The 17257-nt window shown below is 36.4% G+C and overlaps 1 pseudogene; it reads left to right on the top strand.

Annotated features, from left to right (window-relative positions):
- The first annotated feature begins 672 nt into the window (after window positions 1–672).
- LOC140532009 (putative homeobox protein NANOG2) lies at window positions 673–1605 on the top strand (annotated as a pseudogene).
- The last annotated feature ends 15652 nt before the right edge of the window (window positions 1606–17257 follow it).

Here is a 17257-nt window from a genome sequence, read left to right as displayed (position 1 = left end):
TATAATGGTTAACAACATAACATTATTTGCAAAGTATTCCTTGCATTATTTGCAAAGTAACATAGCATTGTTTGTGAACTATATTAATACTTTGCAAATAATGCAAAATTGTTTACTGTTAGACAATGATATAAAATATAATGATACTTTAATGGTCATGTAATATACAATTTTATATTATTGTATAAAATATATACAACTATTTTATGCTATATATTATATTAGATAATTTTAGTACAAATGTGATATTCACAGAGCCTATGGCAGCAAAATTCTGAATCGCGAAATACAACAGAACCAAAGAGAGAACCAAAACTTTTATTCAGACACCAGGAAGCCAAACCCATCATAGTAACAAAGAAATCTATACACAATAACCATGCAGAGGGCAATACCAGTTCCAAACCTTCCTCCTGTTATGCTTCTCATAAACCAACTCCCTTAAAAAAAAACAAATACACCCTCCTGTTTAGGTCGGTATTCCTAGGTCAGCCACTGCCTTGGTCATTTTTGAGTCTCTTTTCCAGTTTTTAACTGAAAGACTACTTTGAATTTGTAGAGTGTTTTACACTTTGCTATGCACTTTGCCTAGTGTATGGTCAAGGCTTTTGCTCCTGGACTTATTGCTACTGCTCAGGGTGGACCCCATTCATAAAACATCTTTCTTAAAACATAACGTCCTGTTCTCATTCCTAGCCATGCCAGTCCTGCTGGCCCAAAGGGGATGCCAGCTGTCCTTACAACACCTGAATCTCTACATCCCAGCCGGAACCATTTACCTTCCCAAGCCTTTACTCTAATTTCCAAAGTCTGGAAAAGCTCCAGCCAAACACAGCAATTTCTCCTGCTCCTCCTTCATCCATGGATATGTTTATTCAAGATATTCCTGACTGCCACTAGCCCAACTTCAAATAACCTTTCCTCCTAGAACAAGCCCAAGATCCATCAGGGAAAAGAAGATCAGAGTCTGGTCAAAAAACCTAAGAGGAGGACTATGTTTTCTCAGGCTCAACTAAAGGGACTCAGCAGTAGATTTGTGGAGCAAAAAATACCTCAGTCCGCAACAGGTCTGAAATGTGGCTGAGAATTTGAACCTTACTAACAAACAGGTCAGGACCCAGTTTCAGAACCAGAGAATGAAGTCAAAGAGATGGCAGAAAGGTATCATGTGGTCCAAGAATGGCAATAGTATGAGTATGGTTCAGAATGGACCATCTACTGGGGAGTACATAAGCTTCTGCTCTCCATTTCACCAGGACTATATGAGGAATCCTTCTGGAAACCTTCCATTATAGAGCAACCAGACTTGGAATAGCCCAATTCCTGAATGATGGAGAGGGTGCCTATCACCACCAGATGTTTCTGGACCCCTACCCTGTTGGTAACTTGGGGGCTACCTTTCGAAATAATACTAGTGATGTCTATTCTATGAAACCACAGACTATAAGTTTTAATGCCTTCCACGCTCTGGAACATTTCCCAAATTACTCCATGAACATGTAGCTGACCCACAGCAAGCCAGAAGAGAACTATGATTGTTGGCCAGCTAGTGATGCTCAAACACAATTCTTAGAACCCAGTGAGGTGCCTATATTCCAGTCGTAATCTGGGCAGTTAATTTCTTGCCTCTAAAACATATTGTTTCCAGGGCTCTTTACCACTGGTTTGTTTTCGTTCCTTTTTAGTATCTTTGTTATATGACTGGTCTGATTGGTTCGTTTATAATGATTGAAGGCATATCTTACATGCAGAGGGTCACTATCCTCTTTAGATGTTGCTGGCTGGCTCCAGGTTAAGACACTACTGGACTATATATAGAAAGACTATAAGCTTGAGAATCCTGATCTAAACAATAAGATGAAAGCTAGTATCAACTGAAGAAAAAGGTGTGAAAAAACATGTAATGAGAAAGGCAGATCTGTGGGATTTGATGCCTTTCTGCTTTAAAACTAGGATTTTGGCTAAAACTGTGGTTAAGATAGTTAAAGCTACTTGTCTTCCTGGATTTTTATTATTAAAATATTCTTTTAATAGAAATAGGTATAAGTTCATGTTTGTGCCTTCCCTCTGAGATTATCCTCCCTCCCCTTCATTTATCCTTGTATATGTTTTATTTGAACATAGTTGTTTGCATATTCTTCTATTAGATTGTGAGTTCATTTGAAGACAGAAACCATCCTTTGCCTTTCTTTGTATCTGAAGTGTTTAGCACAGTACCAGGTATGTAGTAAGCTCCTTAATAAATACTTCTTCATTTAAAAAAACAAAACGAAACACAAACAAGCTCTCTCATGTTAGCCAGCCAGCCTGCTTTCCCTCTCTCTCTCAGTTGTGAACGCTCTCTGATTAACTTCCTGTTCCAACCCTCCTGCCCCACTCCTCCCTGTTCCATGTGACTTAGAGTCATGTGATGCAGACTTCTATGTGACTTACACAGGTCACAAGAACATATTGATGGATGGGAAAGATCTTTCTATTATGAAGCAAAATTACATTAATAATAAGAAAAAATGCATTATTAATATAATAATATACCAGTATAATGTACATACATGATATTATAAAATATTATGTTATATTATACATAGTATATTATATGCATTATGTTATAACATACAAAAGATGTATGGTATCTAATACATATTGAATGTTGTATGGTATATAATGTGCAATATGATATAATACCCATATGTATATAAGAAATATGTTATTATATAGTTAGCAGCTTTGTTGCAAGTCAAATTATATCTTATTAGATTTGCAATGAAGATATTAATTATTCAATGATATATCTCATATATACTTATTTTATGCAATTTATATGTACTATAAATTGTATTTTATTGATATATGCTGTATTATGTGTATGATATATAGTATGATTTAATGAAGTATATCATAGATTTTATATTATATATCAATAATAAAGACATTTCCATTTATTAGATGGTATGACTACTATATCATTATTAATATAATATGCTTTAATATATGCAATGAAATATTATATATAAAACATGTAATTTATAATTTGCATATAATATGGAAACACATTTTAATGTTACCAAATTGAGGAAATCTATCAGAGTAGAAAGTGAACTGAATTGAGCAGACTATATTTCATAGAATGCTCTCTAAAGATTTTTTGAATACACACAAAAAACTTTTCATGTTTGAGTATCTTAGGGGTTAACCAGAGGTGGGAGATGGCGGTGGATTTCAACAAGTGAAGAAAGGAGAAATAATGTGAGAGATAAATTCTGGAATGGGTAGAGGCATGGACAGGAAGTATAGATAAGATGGGTTATCCCACATTAAAATTCACATGAACTTCTAGAGGAAGAAAAGAAGCATTATTGAAATATATAACCAGAAGGCAAATTTAATTATAAATATATTTCAAAGATTTATTTTGAATATATATTAAAGTTTATAGAAGGTTGAAAAATCTGAATATAGGACAAACACAATTGCCATTATATTAATTCCATTTTATAAATGCTGGAGAAAATCACAAATTCATTCAGCCTGTGATTTTCCTTTTCCTTTTCTTTTTGTATTTTGGTCTCTCTCCAAATATACCATAACCCTCCTCCTCACCCTTTATTTAATCCTCTCAGTTGAGAACCTTGTCTCATATTTCACTGAAAATTTGAGGTCATTCACCATGAGCTCCTTCTCTCTTCTTCTGAGTAATGTGATCATTAATTCCTAGCACATAAAGAGGTAGCATATCACCTTGGATAAACTAACCCCCTCTACATTCACAAGCGATCCTATTCCATCTTAGTTTTTCCAGACAATTTCCCTTCTTTCATCTGTAGTCTCTTCCTAATTTTTAATCACTGTCATTTACTTCTTGCTTCCCCACTGCCTATAAACACTGCAATTCTTACTTCATTTTCAAAAATTCCTTGCTGGAATGGTATCCCCATCCTTGCTTTGTGTCATACCTGTCTTTGTTCCATATTGTGCTAATCTCCTTAAGAAAGCCATCCATAGCAGGGTGGAGCCAAGATGCCAAGATGGCAGAGTAAACACACAGACATGGCAGAGTTCTCCCCATAAACCCAGCCAAATACTTGTAAAAAATGACAATGGACAAATTATGGAGCTGCAGACCCCACAGAATGACAGAGTGAAACAAATTTCCAGCCTAAGACAGCCTGGAAATTTCATGGGAAGCATTTATCATGCCAGGCAGATGGGACCTGTGCAGCTCTTAGAGGTACTAAATCTCTGGCACCTGCGGTAGTTTCCAAACTTCACAACCTGAAAATGCCAAGGACAAATTGGAAGGTCAGTGGAAAACATTTGTCGGGCCTATGTGAGAGACTAAAGGGTCTGGCCCCAGATTCAAGGCAGCAGAGGGGACAGAGGAGCCTGCAGCAGGGGCCAAGGTAGCAACAGCTACAGTTTCTGGAGCACTAGGCAAACAAGCTGTGGGGGGATCAAGTGACTGACAGTACACCACGCCACCCCCAATAGAAGCAGAGAACTACCTTGACAAAGAGCTCAAAAGTCAAGTAAAAGAATGGGGAAATGAGCAACAAATGGAAAAAGAATCAGACTATAGAATTTTACTTTGGTGAAAAGGAAGATCAAAATATACAAGTAGAAGAAGACAATAAAGTCAAACCTCCTACATCAAAAGTCTACAAGAAAAATATGAATTGGTCTCAGACCATGGAGAAGATCAAAAAGGATTTTGAAAATCAAGTAAGAGTAGAGGAAAAATTGGGAAGATAAAATGAGAGTGATGCAAGAAAATCCTGAAAAATGAGTCAACTGCTTGCTAAAGGGGACCCAAAAATGCTGAAGGAAACAACACCTTACAACATAGATTAACCCAAATAGCAAAAAAAGATTCAAAAATCAATGAGGAAAAGAATGCCTTCAAAAGCAGAATTTGCCAGATGGAAAAGGATGCCCAAAAGATCACTGAAGAAAATAATTTCTTAAAGATTAGAATGGAGCAGATGGAAGCTAATGACTTACAAAAAATCAAGAAATTACAAAACAAAAGGAAAGAAAAAAATAGCAGATAATGTGCAATATCTCATTGGAAAAACAACTCACCTAGAAAATAGATACAGGAGAGACAATATAAAAATTATGGGACTACCTGGAAGCCATGATCAAAAAAAAAAAAAAGCCTAGACATCATTTTCCAAGGCATTATCAAGGAAAACTGCCCTGCTATTCTAGAACTATATATATTCTATATATGTGTATCTATCTAACTACCTACCTATCTATCTATGTATCTATCTATGTATCTATCTATCTATGTGGGGGGTGTACACACACACACACACACACACACACACACACATATATATATATATATATATATATATATATATATATATATATATATATATATATATATATATATATATGCATATATATATATGTCTGTATAGACACAGGGTCCAGGGTGAGGTGAATATGAAGGGATAGTACCTAAAAAATAAAATTAAAGGAGTGAGAGAGGAATATATTGGAAGAAGGAGAGAGGGAGAAATAGAATGGGTTGAACTACCTCTCACATAAAATAGACAAGACAAAGCTTTTTCAATGGACGGGAAAAAGGGGAAAAGGAAAGAGTGAAGTTTACTCTCATTGGATTTGATTTAAGGAGGGAATAACATGCACACTCAATACAAAAATCTATCTTACCCTAAAGGAAAGTAGGGGGAAGAAGCTAAATGGGGTGGGGTGATGATAGAAGAGAGGGCAAATGAGAGAATGGGTTAATTAGAAGCAAACATTTTGAGGAGGGACAAGGTCAAAAGAGAGAATATAATAGATGGAGGAGCAGGATAGGATGGAGGGAAAATAGTTTTTCATGGCATTACTGTTGTGGAAGTATTTTGAAAGACATGTGCAACCTATATTGAATTGCTTGTCTTCTCAATAGTAGTGGGTGGGGAGGGGAGGGAGGGAGAGAAGTTGGAAATCAAAGTTTTGAAAATGAATGTTAAAAATTATTTTTACATGTACCTTGGAAATACAGGCAATGTGATATAGAAATCTATCTTGCACTACAGAAAAATAGAGGAGAAGAGGATAAGAGAAGGGAGTTGTGTGTGATAGAATGGAGGGTAGATTGGGGGAAGGGGTAATCAGAATGCACATTGTATTGAGGTGGGCAGAAGGGAGAGATGGGGAGGAAATTTGCAACTCAAAATCTTGTGGAAGTGAATGTTGAAAACTAAAAATCAATAAATTAAATTTTTTAAACCCATCAATAGGAGAAGAGGCAAGATGGCGCAGTAAATGCAGCAACTCCCTTCAGCTCTACCTCAACCCCCTTCAAATACCTTTAAATAATGGTTCTAAACAAATTCTAGAGGGATAGAACCCACAAAAAGATGGAGTAAAATTTTTTTTTCCAATCCTGAAACAACTTGGAAGTTTGAGAGGAAAGGTCTGTGATGCCATAGTAGCATTCGATCATAGGTTGTGCTAACACAGCCTTGGCCCCAGTAAACCAGGAGCAGGACTTGAGAACCACTGAATCATCATCATCAGTTGCATCTTCAGCTCTCAGCCCATAGATGGTAAGGGCATCCAACAGCTATTCAGAAGGAGATTACAGGGGACTCTTTGACAGCAATGAGGGAGGACTTCATTGCTTAGCACATATTCAGATCTGGGTCACAGTCCTCAGTGACAGTCCCAGGATGAAGAAGCACATTGGGACACTACAGCTTGCAGGCACAATGAAGCAGAGACCCTCTTCATAGTTCCAGAGCAGAAAACAGCTCTTGTGGTCCCTCCCAGACTAGAGCACAGGTCACTAGAGGAGTAAATAACTTGCCTTAGGTCATACCAGCTTGGGAGAATTGGAAACTTTCAAGTCTCTAGAAGTATCTTTGAAAACAGCTGCACCCAATCCCTAAAGCTTGGGACAATACACTTTCCAACCTGGAAGCAGAGCCTTACATTAACAAAAGGTAAAAGTTAAGTAATAGGAAAATGAGTGAACAACAGGAACAAAAGGAAAAGCAAAAGAAACAAAAAAACCTTCTGACCATAGAACATTGTGACAAGGAAGATCAAAATGCACATGCAGAAGAAGATAACAAAGTCAAAACTCCTACTTCCAAACCTCCAAGAAAAATATGAATTGGACTCAAGCCATGAAAAAATCTCAAAAAGAATTTTGAAAATCAAATAAGAGAGGTAGAGGAAAAATTGGAAAGAGAAATGAGAATGAAGCAAGAAAATCATGAAAATGAGTCAACTGCTTGGTAAAAGAGACATAAAAAAATAGTAAAGAAAATAAAACCTCAGAAAACAGACTAGGCCAAACAGCAAAAAGGTACAAAAAGCCAACGAGGAGAAGAATGACTAAAAAAGAATTGGCCAAATGGAAAAAGAGGCATAAAATATTGTATTGTTAATGTGTTTTTGCTTAATTTGAAGATCTTTCCCATTCATAATAGGCCCATTGCTGCTTAAATCACATGGAAGTCTAAGCCACAATGTGATGAGAGGAGTTTGTTGAACAGGTGAAACAGGAAAGGTGGAGCAGAACTGGGAGGAAGTGAGTGAAAGCACTGGGAGAGAGAGGACACAGGCAAGCAGACTGATAGGACTGTGAGTGTTTGTTTGTGGGGAAGGGCCCAGAAGTGGGAGAAAGCTTGAGAATGGTGGTGTCCCCCCACCCCCCACAGGGACAATGTGCTTTGATTTCTTTGTTCCTATAATTGATTTGGTTTTCTGGTGTTAGGATTTAGATTTCTGGTATCTGAATTTTTCTTCTGCCTTCTATATGGAGAGTCTGTTTATATTTTGCAATTCAGAACTATGCTGGCATGTTCACAGTCATCCTTAGTTCTGTGAATATTGCCTTGGCAATGCTAATATCAATGAAGAACTCCTTAAAAAGGAAAAGTAACCGAATGGAAAATGAGGTACAAAAGTTCATTGAAGAAAATGGCTTCTTAAATTATAATTGAACACATGGAAGCTAATGACTCTATGAGGAATCAAGAAATATTAAAATAAAGTCAAAAGAATTAAAAAAAAAGAGGACAATAGGAAATACATCACTGAAAAAACAATTAACCTAGAAAATAGATCTAAGAGAAAAAATTTTAAAATTATTGGACTATCTGAAAGCCATAATAACAAACAAACAAAAAAGAGACTAGATATCATCTTTCAAGACGAAAACTGGCCTGACATTGTAGCACCAGAGAGTTAAATAGAAATTTAAAGAATCCACCAATCATACCCTGAAGGAAGTCCCAGAATGAAAACTCCAAGGAATATTGCAGGCAGCCAGAAGAAACAATTAAAATATGATGGAATCACACAGTAGGGATAACATAAGATTTAGCATCTTTTACATTAAAAGTTCAGAAGGTTTGGAATATCATATTCTGGAGGGCCAAGGAGCTAGGATTACAACCAAAAATCACCTACTCAGCAAAACTGAATATAGTCTTTCAGGGGGAAAAATGGATATATAATGAAATAGATGACTTTTAGGCATTTTTTGATGAAAAACTCAGAGCTTAAGAGAAAATCCAATTTTCAAATACAAAACTCAAGAGAATTATAAAAAGGTAAACAGGAAAGGCTTTTCATATGGAGGGACTTAATAAGGTCAAACAGTTTACAATACCACACTGAAAGACGATACTTGTAACTCATAAGAACTTTCTCATTATTGGGGTAGATAGAAGAAGTGTTAGAGGTCACAAGAGTGAGCTGAATATGAAGAAATGATATCTTAAAAAATAGGTTAGATTCATGTGTGAGAGGAATGTCTTAGGAGGAAGGGAAAGTGAAAGAGAGAATGGGGTAAATTATTACACTTAAAAGAGGCAAGAAAAGCTTCTACAGAGGAGAAGAGGGATGAGGTAAGGAGGAGTGAGTGAACCTTACTTACTCTCAACAATATTGACTCTAAGAAAAAAATACCATACATGCTTAATTGGGTCTAGATATCTATCTTGCCCTACAGGAAAGTAGGAAGGGAAGGACATAAGAGAAGGTGAAGGGGAGGAGGTGATAGAAGGGAGGGCAGTCTGTGAAAGGGGTATTCAAGAGGGGCAGAGAAAAAAGAGAGAGGGAGTACAATAAATGTAGAGGATAGGATGGAGGGAAATACATTTAACAATAGTAATTATGAAAAAATATTTGAAGCAAGTGTCTCTGATAAAGGTCTCATTTCTCAAACATGTAAAGAACTGAGTTAAATTTATAAAAGTAAGAGTGATCCTCCAATTAGCCGATCAAAAGATATGAAATTTTCACATGAAGCAATAAAAGCTATCTACAGTCATAGGAAATATGATCTAACTCACTATAGACTAGAGGAATGAAAATTAAAACAATTCTGATGTAGTACCTCATGCCTATTAGAATGGTTAATAGGACAGAAAATGACAAATGGTGTAGGGAATGTGGGGAAAATAGGACATTAATGCATTGTTGGTGGAGTTGTGAACTGATTAAACCATTCTGTAGAGCAATTTGGAACTGTGCCCAAAGGACTATAAAACCATGCATACCCTTTGATCTAGAAATGTCACTACTAGGTCTGTAACCCAAAGAATTTTTTTAAAAGGAAAAGGACTTATATGTACAAATATATTTATAGCAGCTCTTTTCTGGTGGCAAAGAACTGCAAACTGAAGATGACTGAACACATTATGATATGTGACTATGATGGAATATTATTGTGCTATGAGAAATGATGGGAAGGATGCTCTCAGAAAAACCTAGAAATATTTATATGAGCTGATGCAAAGTGAACTAAGAGCAATATTATGAGATGATTAGCCGTGAATGATTTAGCTGTTCTCAGCAGTGCAGTGATCCAAGACCACTCTGAAGGACTTGTGATGAAAAATGCTATCCCTCCCCAGAGTAAGAACTGATATTTTCTGAATACAGAGAGAAACATACTTATTTTGCTTTATTTTTCTTGAGGTGTTTTTCTTGTCTTTGTTATTTGTCTATGATTTCTTTCACAACATGAAAGTTATGGAAATGTTTTGCATGACTACACATCTCATCTATATCGAATTGCTTGCTTTTTCAATCTGGGCGGGGGGGGGGTGATTGCAGGAAGCAAGAGAGAGAATTTGGAACTCCAAATTTTAAAAATTAACATTAAAATTGTTTTTACATATAACTGCAGAAAAATAAAATATTAAACCATAAAAACGAAGAAAAATTTAACCTATCAGCTACAGAGTAGACTTAGAACCTGATAGCCCCATACTTCTACAAATATCAATAAGACGGGACTTTAGAGTTGTTGTTCAGTTGTTTTCAGTCGTGGATCTGACTCTATGACCCTCTTTGGAGTGTACTTCCCAAAGATACTGGAATGTTTTGCCTTTCCTTCTCCAACTCATTTTATAGATGAAGGTAACTGAGGTAAACAGGGCTAAGTGACTGGTCCAGGGTCACACTGCTAGTAAATGTTTGGGGCTGACTTTGAAATCTTAAAGATGAATTTTCTTTACTTCAGCCCCAGCACTCTATCCACAGCACCATGTAGCTGCCAGCTAGGTTAACCATTGCTGAACCACATTCAGTTTTGCTTTAGGACTCCATCAAAGTGATCTGGAAAACTGACACTTAAATAAATAAAAAAAATAATAATAATAAACCTAAAAGTGTTCAAAGCGTGTTCAAGTTCAATTGTTGCTCTTCCCAGATAAAGGGAGAAATAAGTAAGCTTCTTCTTGGGATTATAGCTTTATATTTGAGAAGCATCTTAGAGATCTCTGACCTAAATCTTCTTCTCAACAGAATGGAGAGGGAATTTTGCTGCAAGTTTTCAACAAACTTTTTTTTAAGGTACAAGCTTCCTGGCAATTTCTTACTGCTACAGCAAACCCACTGCAAAATTGAATGAGATAGAGCATTAGTTCAGTACACCTATGAAAAATTATCAGTTGAATTACATTGGTATTGATGATTCATACTTAACCTTAGTGGTTTGCTTACTTGCCATATGCCAGTTTGACTAACCCAAGGATGCCAAAAAATTACCACTGATCAATAGTTTGAAATTGGAGCATTTGACCTTTCACCTTTAATTCTGCTGATTTGTAGTCTATGTTCTTACATGGACTTTCTAGAATGATTTTTGTAGCTATAGACCAGTACTTCTCAGACACCTGCAGAATTTTAAAAGTGCATTTTGTCCTAGTTATATGATTCAGCAAAGAAGCGAAATAAATCTCACTTGGCATTGGAGTGGGCAGGTACACTTTGGTCACCCAAGCCGAGTACTGTGAACAAACTTGGAAAAAGGTTAGATTAGTAGCACATGCAGCGCTGAGACAGATGGTGAATTGATACTCATGGGCTTTTAAATGAGGGACTGAAGAAAAGAGACCATGTTTGTTTTGTAGCCCTTTGTCACTGGAGAAAGAACACATGGTCTGCTGAAATAAAGCTAATACAGGTTCAAATGATTGGCAGGATGGTAGAGGGGTTTTGCATAAATCTCTTCAAACTAAAATGAGGAAATACATACCAGATGTGGCGTAACAAATAATGAATCAGAAAGGTAAGCCTGACGCATCATTGTATGATAATATATCTTATTAAATAGTATTGGATAACTGAAAGAGTTAAAATGTCTATTCAGTATCTTTACCCTAAAATTAATTACTCGGCTTTGTGCAACTGAACTTATGGTTTTGTGTTTCACAGTATGACTATGGGATCTTATTACTGACGTCATGGTTAAATCCAGTCTTCCAAACACACACATACACACACTCACACGCACACACACACACACACACACACACACACACACACACCAAAACAGATGACAAATATTGATTCTTCCCAGTCAGCAACAAGAAAGGGAACACCTAGGACCCTCTGTACCTAGATGAAATGAGACTAGAAGCCCAGCCCTGGTTATTCCTTTTCTAATATAGTTAGGTCCTGTTTATTGTGAATAGTGAATCCTGTGAAGTGGTCATATTACTTGGATTTTTATTGCATGTGTCTTTTTAAAAATGGTTATTATATTTAATTTTAAAATTATGAAATAACAAATTCTGACAACATATTAGAATTTTTAAAAGGATGATTGCACATGAAGCAGTAAGTCTATTACATATAACATGATGTTATTTTAAATACATAATAAAGTCGTCATGCAATTTTTTTTCTTCCCTCCCCCTCTCCCACTCTAGAGTTGGCTACCATTAGACACAAATATGTGTAGATAGACATATACACATACACACATATGTGTTTATACATACATATACATGTGCATATAAATATGTGTATGTGGGTGTACATATACATGTATGCATGTATGTGTATATTTACACACATATGCATGTATATATATATATAAAGATAATTCTATACATAATTTTGTTTTATCAGTTCTTTCTCTGAGTGCAGATAGGTCCTTCATAGATCCTTTATAGTTAATTTGGGTTTTTATAATAGTCTAAATGACAGTCAATCTAAGTTGTTTATAAAACAGTGTTACTGCTGACACCATAAACAACATTCTCTTGGTTCTGCTCATTTCTTTTTGTTATCTCATGTAAATCTATCCATGTTTTTCTACAATCAATGAGCTTGTCATTTCTTATAGCACAGAAACATTCCATAACAATCATATACCACAACTTCTTTAACCATTCCCCAATTAAGTATTTCCATTGGGCTGAAACCAAAGACCATATTTTACAGTGAGTTATAATGGAGTCATGTGAGTTTAAATAATGCAGTAACTTAAAAGCATTTACTAATTAACAGGGATCTAGCTATAGTTTGCGTTATGCCAAAAGTTATCCAGCCCCTTAAATTTAATCTCATCTTATCTTTTTTGTTCACTTATATTTCGTACTTCTCTGGTTTTTGCTTTGCAGTCAGACCAAAGTAGCTAGGATAAGAAGGGAAAGCATAGTGGGGTTTGGGATGGTGGTGAAGGTGGGGATCTCTCCCCTAGAGATCACTTAATGGTTTAATAGATGAAAAAGACAGAGATATAGAAAGACAGAAGAAGCCTGTAAGACTGATATATATTTGGAGATGTGTAGATAAGTATATACCCGTGAGTAAATATATACTAATATAATTACACATAATACCATGTCATATATTATATATAAAATCATATATTATAATATATCATACATAATACAGTATGAACTGACGTCTGTCTGTATGTATTTATATCTATACATATATCATCTTATCTGATGAACTACTTCAGCAATATAAAGGAAGCAGAATCAGGAAAATACAAAGGACTACTCTTATAAAATAGAATTGAACTCTTTTTACTTATAATCGGTCAACCTAAGCCTCATAGGAGAATTGAGAAAATACACTTTTCTTTTTGCGGAGAAGGAGTTCTATAATTATGGAATGTAGCATTTGCTGTCGTATGTGGTACATGCGGCAACTGTTTTTTTTTTTTTTTTCTTGGTTCCAAGGGCAGGTTAACTAGGCTGGGAAGCAGGGAGGGATATATGTTCAAAAATGAATGTGATCTCAAAACCAAAGGCATCCAAAAATTAAAAAAAAGAAAAAGTTGGATTTCAGGAATCATGAATTTTAGTTCTAGTTCTTCCCTGCAGCTTAGTATGGTGACTATTAAAATTGCTTCATTTCTCAGTTTCCCCTTTAAAATGAGAAGATCTACCTAGACAATCTCTAAGTTTAGCTCTGAAACTGTAAGTCTTGTTGCTATTTTCACTTATGTCTTTATATTCTGTTTATTAAATACAAAGGATCTTCGTTACTAAATTCTTCATTGCTAAATGAAATTACTAAATCAAATTGATACCCTTACTAAATTTGAAACTCTATGCCCCAATATTTATAGAACGACAAATATAAATGTGATATTGTGTAATATGTACTTCCCACCCCCACCCCTCACAAAGAACTGGTTATGAAACATTTGCCAATATACATCCCTGCTTTAGTCTCTTTAGCTTTTGCGGGAGCAAGCAGTTCCAACCCAGTTATTTACTTTAGTAAGGGGGTGAAAATATTAGTCTTAGCAACACAAATGTAAAGCAGGAGTCTGCAGCTCTACACCAACTCTTCCTTCTTAGGGCCTATCAAAACTTCAAGTTTTTGTTTTGTTGGAGGTGATTTAAGTCACTTAAACGCTGTGGTACATGTATAGGGAGTGTATGAGAGAGAGAGAACACCAAAAAATTTAATAGCTACTTTAGAAGCCTTTATGTGTGACTGCCAGACCTTGTCATAGGCTTGACTTACAAAAGAGCTAAAAATATGATTACCTGCAGAAAGCTTAGGAAAAAAGTAAAACAAAATGAGAACAACTTTTCCTTTGAGGAAAAAAAAAGAAAAAAACTACAGAGGATAACCAGTACAGTTCGAACTGAAAATAAGAACAGCCAACGAGAGAAGAAACTATAAAGATGGATGACAGCTCCAGGAAATGGCAATAGTGATCAATGTCTCTGGAGACTGGGAGCAATGGCAGTGCCAGAAGCAGTATGCAGAAGCATCAAAGGGCATAGCCCTGAGTCTGAGACATGAATGATCTTATTGTAAAACCCTAGGAACATGAGGAATCTATACAAAGTGTTTCTTCTTCCAGGGGCATTAGAAAGTATGTAAAATTATCCTCCTTTTGTATAGTGTGATTGACCCTAACCTTGTTGGTTGATGTTCTTCTATTTACTTGGCTATTATGTCCTAACTAAATGCTTTGCTATTTGATTGAATAAACCTGTATATCTTGACAGAGATTTCACTACTTAATAAGGGCTTTAATCATAGAAGATAAATATAATTTCCCAAAGCATTTCTCACTGAACCAAGGACAAGAGGAATTAGAATTGTAAAGGATTTACTATATGCATGCATGCATGCATACATACATACATGTATACACATACATATATGTAGTTGTTGCTGGTGATTGTTGTCCTTTGTTCTCGAAGAGGACCAGAATGACATCACCATGATAAAGTCAAGTTTCAGTGTGTTTGACTGTGGCTGATAAGATCAGTAGGAGCTGGGAATGCTCTATCACAGATTGGGCAGAGATAGTCCTTGTGAACATTTGGGGTGGGTACTCCAAATTTGTGCATATATTGTGTACTTTTTGGTGTGTGTCAACCACAGAGTGGGATTCCCTGCCTGCTGTGGTAATCACTCCAGAGTTGGGAAAGCAGACAATTTTTAGGGCACCTTTTCTATTCCCTTTCCTCACACCAGAAGGTGAGCAGTGTGATCCTTAAAAGGCTGCTCAAACACCCAGGCAGTGGCCAAATCTCACTGCTGCTTCCAGTGAGAAATGACCCTATGGCCTGGGCCGCCTGTGTGCAGGGTTGTGACTACAGCCCCCAGTGTATCTGCATCTGCTGCTTCATCATTTGCCTGTCACTATAGGACTTTGAGGTATAATCATAAAATGGTATGGGTGATGTCTTTTGATTTGATTTTGATCTGTGTGTAAATTGGATTTAAGTGAGGCAGGTTGCATGAAGCTGTCAGTCTCACTCTCTCCTCCAGAGTCATCATAGTCCAGTGGCAGGACCAAATCAAGATGACTGGTGATGGCTTAGGATGCAGTGGATGACCTTGGTAATCTTCAGTGTCTAACCAAGCTCTAAGTGTTCCACATTGCCTGCTTCAGCTGCCTTCTTGGCCATTAGAAAAAATTGTTCTCATCCACCCATTCCACCAAGGGAAGTCTTCACATGCTTGGGATAGACACCCTCCAACTCACCAATGGGTTTTGAGACCATTTAGTTACCCTCAACCTGGTTTGGACTGTCTGCTGAAAGGGTTTGCAGGGGTGTGCCTGCCGAGCATGCTTCAGCTTCTTGGAGCCACAGGTTAGTTGCATGGAACAAGTGGACACCAAAGATAAAAAGTAGCCCCGAAAAGGGCTTGGCAGCCATCACAACAAAGGTACTGGTCCTTCCTGAACATACCCTGCATCCCATACATATATGTACAACATATACAATATACACAATACGTCATATATACTCATAAGTATATATGATATGCATACAAACATGGACACACAAATGTGTGTGTGTGTGTGCATAGACCTAGCTCTACAAAATCTGTACCCAAGCATTTTAGAAGGGAATTTTGTTGTTCAGACATTTCAGTTATCTGACTCTTCGTGACTCCATTTGTAATTTTCTTGGTAAAGATCCTGAAATGGTTTGCCATTTTCGCCTCCGTTTCATTTTACTCATGAGGATGAGGGAAACAAGGGTAAATGACTTGCCCAGGTTTACACAGCTAGGAAGTGTCTGAGGTCAGATTTGAACACTTTGTTCTCTATGGTGCCACTTAGCTACCCAAAGGAGTTTCATATAGCCATACTCTTGTGCATATATAGGGTATCTAATTCACTTGTAACGAGGCTTATAAAAAGCATCCTCGTGGATTCAGAGGCCTCTGAAATCTGCAAGAGATTATCAACATGAAGCAAGGATGAAGTTTGGGAGGGATTATGACCCAATGAAAAGAAGACTGGAGTTGCAGTCAGACCAAAAGAATCCTCTGTTCTTCCTTTGTCATATGCTATCTATATAAGGCAAATAATATTGTCCCCTAAACACATTTCTTATTGTTAAAATGATTTGGTTATATTATAGGGAGCCTAAAGTCCTTTCCTAAGTTGATGATCCTATGAACTGTACCACATTAGTGCTTTCTTAAATTGCTTGAGATTAATATTCTTTATTTTTTTTTTTACAGCAACACACTCTAAAACATCCTACACCATCCTAGGCCAAGTCAATTAAGAAGTCATTTCAATTTCTGTCCTCTTCAAAGAGGGTTATTGCTTTGCTCTGTCTTTGAATATCCAAAGAATTCATTTCTGGTACTTCCCACAGTAACCCATTCAAATATATTTGTGCCCTACCTAAATCCCTCTTACTTCAATTTAAGCCTTTACCCAACAGGTCCACTCTCTTGTTGAGTCCATATATTCTTTCTTTATGATTGTACTGGTATAGCATTGACATTTCTTTTGAGATTCTCTCAGTAACAACAAAAGAAATGAGGGTTTAAATCTATTTCTGGGAGCAATTTTGCATTTAACATGACTCACAAGAGATGTGGAGTCAAGTTGCTTAAGGGTTTTAGTAATACTTGTACAACAGCTTGCACAAGAAGACACATTTCTGTCTACATTATGATTGACTAGGTTGGTACAGTACAGAAAACTCTAGGGTAAGATCTCTCCAAAGTCTCTCCCAGACTTTGAAAGGACCAGTAA

The sequence above is a fragment of the Notamacropus eugenii genome, chromosome 3, assembly GCF_028372415.1.
Source record: "Notamacropus eugenii isolate mMacEug1 chromosome 3, mMacEug1.pri_v2, whole genome shotgun sequence".
NCBI lineage: Eukaryota > Metazoa > Chordata > Mammalia > Diprotodontia > Macropodidae > Notamacropus > Notamacropus eugenii.
Note: the sequence above shows the minus strand (reverse complement) of the source record. Positions and strands in the feature narration are given on the sequence as shown.